Raw genomic sequence first — 5201 nt, 5'->3', positions numbered from 1 at the left:
GCCATCCCTGCTCCGCCACCTCCAGCCTCCGTTCTGCTCCGCGGGGACCAGCGGGCCGGCCAGCATGCCCCTGGGCACCACGCCCCTCCGGCCTTGATGTGCTGGAGGTGGCCAAGGGAACGCAGGTAACCTGACAACTCCAATTAAAGGACAACAAGTGGTCTGTGGCCACTTCAAAAGCATCAGGTCAACAGAGTCCCCAGCAGCACGCTGCCAGCTGCTCCAGCAACATCATCTGTGTTCACATCTCCCGAGCTGGGCCGTGTGCTTCGCCAGCTCCTTCCTCTAACTGGGGGAACCGCCTCCTTGTAACCTCTCCCACAGGCCGCCCTGAGAGCGATTGGGAATTTCAGGCAAAGCTGGGTGATGATAACTGCTTACCTCCTGTATTGCTTATTTTGGTTCCTGAAAGACAAAGCTTATTGAAATTTCAGATGTCTGAGGTATTTAAAAATCTCTATCCCTCCTTTCCAAAGCAGGGTGCATTGATGTTTAAAATTCTTCCTCTGATTTAGAAAGCCCTGGATTAGTATTTGCCCAGATAAAATGTCCGACTTCTTCTTCCGATGCTGGGCGTGGCTAGTGAAATTCCTGGCTAAGTGTGTTGAAACAAGTCTTCAGGTGACCTTCTGAGGCTGGATCCAAAAACCCATTTCCTCAGAAGGATGGGAGAGCTTTTTAAGTAGTTTTTATAAATAAAATTATTTTCTTTCTTTCTTTTTCTTTTTTTTTGGCTGCTCAGCTTGTGGAATCTAGTTCCCTGACCAGGGATTGAGCCTGTATGGTTTGCATTGAAGTGTGAAGTCATAACCACTCTGGACTACCAAGGAAATCCCAATAAATGTATTTTCTTACTGCTCAACTGTTTTGCAGATATTAGGTGATAAGAAAATGTTATATATTGGTTCTAAAATGAAGAAATAAGCTTTGTTTTTCATTCTTAGTGACTACTGACCAGGATAGGTCTTGTCATGGAAGCCCATGTACACTGGTTTTGGGCTCTGAGTTTGAGATTCTGCTCAGCCATGACCTGCCAAGTGGTCCTCAGCTGCCCAGAGGGATTGTGGATGGGAGGTTGGCTTCTATGCTGACTACCTTCCCCCCGAGATGCATGAGTCCCTCCCTGGGCTCTTCTCACGGGCCTTGCACACCTCTCTAAGCCAGCACACCTCTCCCTGCCAGCTTTGCCCACCAGCCCGTGACCACCACCCTAGGAAGGAGGCCACAGCTCCATGATGGATGGAGGGCCGTCACCTGGCACGCTGCCAGGAAGATAGTCGGCTCAGAGCGTGCCCTGAACCAATCAGTAGGTGAACAAGGGGTTGGGTGAGTGGAGGCAAGAAAGGCAAATGGCCACTGAACTGGGATGCATGAGCCTGGGAAGCCAAGTAGTGTTCAGAGGACTCGGAGTGAGAGAAGAAAGCCAGACACCATGTTGCTCCAAGGAGTTCCAGGCTGGGGAACAAAGATGGACATGTAACAGGTGCCCAATAAACTATGACAGCAAACACTAACTGGGCACTTTCTGGTCCAGACCTTGGGCTAAACCCTTTGTGTGGGTTCTCTCTCTTAATCCTAACCTGGGGCTTCCCAGGCAGCTCAGTGGTGAAGAATTCACCCGCAGTGCAGGAGAGGCCAGAGACACGGGTTCGATCCCTGAGTTGGGAAGATCCCCCGGAGGAAGAAATGGCAACCCACTCCCATATTCTTGCCTGGGAAGTCCCATGGACAGAAGAACCTGGTGGGCTACAGTCCATGAGGTCGGAAAGAGCTGGACATGACTTAGCAACTAAACAACAACAATAAATCCTCACATTAAACCCTACAGGGAGCTGACGTAACTTTTGGTGAAGGAGATTAAGGATCCAGTGAGAAACACTGACTCCTCCATTAAGGCAGGAAAGACTCGATCCAATTCCCATCAATATCCTCATTCTATGAGACAGTGCTGTTTGCAGCAACGTGGATGGACCTGGAGAGTGTCATACCACGTGAAGGAGGTCAGACAGACAAACTAAGTATCAGAGACTGTCACTTATCTGTGGAATCTAAAAAAAAAAACGATGCAAATGAACTTATATACAAAACAGAAATAGGTTCACAGACACAGAACACAAACTTACAATTACCAAAAGGGGAAGGGGGTAGGTTTGAGATGAACAGACCCACACTACAGTATATAAAATAGGTAAACAACAAGAACCCATTGCATAGCACACGGAACTATAGTCAATATCTTGCAATAACCTAGAATGGAAAAGAATCTGAAAAAGAATATATATATGCATATACTATATATATACTTATGAATCACTTAGCTATACACTTGAAACTAACACAAATTGTAAATCAACTATATGCCATTACAAAAATAATTTAAAAATCATCATTCTACATTCTTACCAGAAAGGCAGTGTTTGCCATGGAGCACATAGGTTCTAGAGTTCAAGTTCTGATTCTGTCATTTGAGGGCATAAAGCTGGGTGACTGATTTTATTAACACCCTTTGGGCCAGCTCTCTTATGGGAAAGGCACTGTTGCACATGGACCATTGTGGAGTCCAGCTACATCAGGGTAGCCTGCAGTACTTCACGTTAGGTGGTAGCCTTGGAAATGTGACTCTCTGTTGCCCCAACCGTACATGGTTCCCTGTGTCATTATCAGCAGAGGGCTTGGTGCCATTCCCTCTCTGCTGGTTTGATGTCCTTACTCTTTGCACGCTGGAAGCAAACAACTGCAGACGTGGGGACCAGTGAACCTTGCTGACCCCATGGTGAAGGTGACCATTTTAATGATGACGACAGAGGAGCTGAGCGGGTGGGGCACGTAGGGAGGAGGGAAATGCAGCATTTATCGCTTTGTGTTAAATGCAGCTGAAATATTTAATAGTCTGTTCAAGAGCTCAGCAGAGATCGAGCGGCCGAATCTAGGATGGACGCCAAAGTCCCAGATTCCTCGGAGGTGTCAGCTGAGGACACGTAGCGTGGGACTTCTCTATCTGCCTAAGGAGAGGCATCATTAGATGGTTCAAACAAAATCTCTCCCGGCCCCTGACAAGACGCAGCGCTGGGCGGTGTGGGGCCGCCTTCTGAATTCCTGTGGCTGGAACAGCACTGAAGACCCCCATGTCCTACCCCCGCTGTGCCAGCAGGCCTTACAGGAGACAGTGCTGAATGCAGAGCCTGGAGGTTGGGGAAAACACAGCCTCATCTCTCCTGCTGAGAGCGCTGTCTTTGGACCCAGCCTCCTGTGCAGACCCTGGTTTCCCTCTGAACCGTTTAGTGGAGAGCGACCTGGCTCATGGCATCCAAGGCGGCAGGTGTGTTGGCATGAGGTGGCGGGGAGTGAGGCTGATTCTGGGTCTTGCCACAACAACTGGATTTGGTTCTGGGGCATCTAAACCAAATGGAAGAAGACTCTTCTTCCTTTACTCAGGACGGAGACCCTGCTATCCTCATGTTTAATCCTTTTGTGCATTCCTGGCCCTGGTAGCCCAGCCAGCCAATTGCTCCAAGATCTGGCTCCCAACAAATTCTCTCTCCCTCTTCTCCTTGGCCTCGCCCTTCGCATCTCAGCATCACCAAACTGCTCGGCATTCCATTCCCTAACCTGTGCTCCTTCCGCTCCCTCTGATGGAAAAGGCCTTCCTCCTCCTTCCTCTGGCTTTTCTTTATTCATTCTTTCACATTCTACTCAGGCATCACCTCCTCCATGAAACCTTCTCTGGTTGATTCACCTGAGATGTCTATCTTATACTCCCATAACTCAGTCTGGAAACTTGTATCATGATATTCATCCTTTTCATACACAATGATCTCTCTTTATAGACCTCTCTTTATAAACCCTCATAGGGGAGGGTTTCTTCATAACAGGTGCCATGACTTTCATCTTTGAATCTTCAGATCTAGTTCAGCGCCCGTCACATTGCAATGAGGGCACGATTTGGAAACATCTGTGAAAATCATTCTTCATTTACAGAAGAGAAGGTCCTGCCAAAGCATTTCAACATGTCAAAGTATGCAAACGTGATTGAACTTAGAGGACTGCGAATTCAAAATAAGATTCGCAAACCTGCCCTTAAGGATAAAGAAACAATAGTATATTTTGTAACCACTGAATTTGATAATGTCAACCATTATACTATTTTTGGGTTGAATAGATTCTACAGCACTGCTGTTTTCCTTCCTGTTTAATTGCATTTTTAAAAGCTTAAATGTGAATTTACTATGAATCTGATTCTTTCCACCTCTCAGAATCAACTGCCAAATAAATGAACACATTCCAATGCTTTCATCTAATAGTAAACATAAGTTTTCAGGTAGATAAAAAGGAAAAGAAACAATGGCATACACAGTCTGATGGGGTGGGCCCCAGAGAAGCAAGGCAATGTGGAAGCCAGCGACTCAGAGGCAAAGGGATGTGGACCATGGCCACTGCCTTCGTGTTGGTTCTGGAAGGCAATGCTCGCTTTATGAAGGAAACCATATCCTCTACTTACAACGTGGTGACTGCCACTCCACACTGAAAACCAGCATTGACATATATACACCATGCATGTGTGTGTGTGCAAAGTCGCTTCAGATGTGTCCAACTCTGCAACCCTATGGACTGCAACCTGCCGGGCTCCTCTGTCCATGGGATTCTCCAGGCAAGAACACTGGAGTGGGTTGCCGTGCTCTCCTCCAGGGGATCACACATACACCACCCCGTGTAAAACAGACAGTTAGTGGCCATCTACGGTACAGCACTGCAGTGCTCAGTGATGACCTAGAGGGTTCGGGGTGGGAGGGAGGGAGCTCAAGAAGGAGGGGATAGACACACACAGCTGATTCACTTTGTTGTATAGCAGAAACCAACACAACATTGTAAAGCAATTATACTCTGATCAAAAAGTGAATTTAAAAACATGAAAACACTGATTTATAAAATGAGTATAGAACATTTGAAAAAGAAACAGTATGATGTTTGTTACCCTGTTAGACCAACTATGGAGGCTGAATTATGGGGGTAGAGAGTTTTGCCAAACATTTAATTTTTTTTAATAAAAATTCACTTTATATCTAAACCAGAAAATCTATTGCATGTAACACACAGAGTCACCAACAAGCCTTAGAAATAAATGTCTGTGTTCCAGCACTGAGGTGAGTTTCTTCAGGGGACCCTCTCTGGAAGGCACGCTGAGCCTCCTCAGGAGTGACCAG

The 5201-nt window shown here is 46.7% G+C and overlaps 1 protein-coding gene across 9 annotated transcripts in view; it reads right to left on the bottom strand.

Moving 5' to 3' along the window:
• Positions 1–5201, bottom strand: part of LDB2 (LIM domain binding 2) — a 437269-nt gene that overhangs the window by 61626 nt on the left and 370442 nt on the right. The window lies entirely within an intron of this gene.

The sequence above is a fragment of the Cervus elaphus genome, chromosome 6, assembly GCF_910594005.1.
Source record: "Cervus elaphus chromosome 6, mCerEla1.1, whole genome shotgun sequence".
NCBI classification, from domain to species: Eukaryota; Metazoa; Chordata; class Mammalia; order Artiodactyla; family Cervidae; genus Cervus; species Cervus elaphus.
This window is presented reverse-complemented; position numbering and strand designations above follow the sequence as displayed.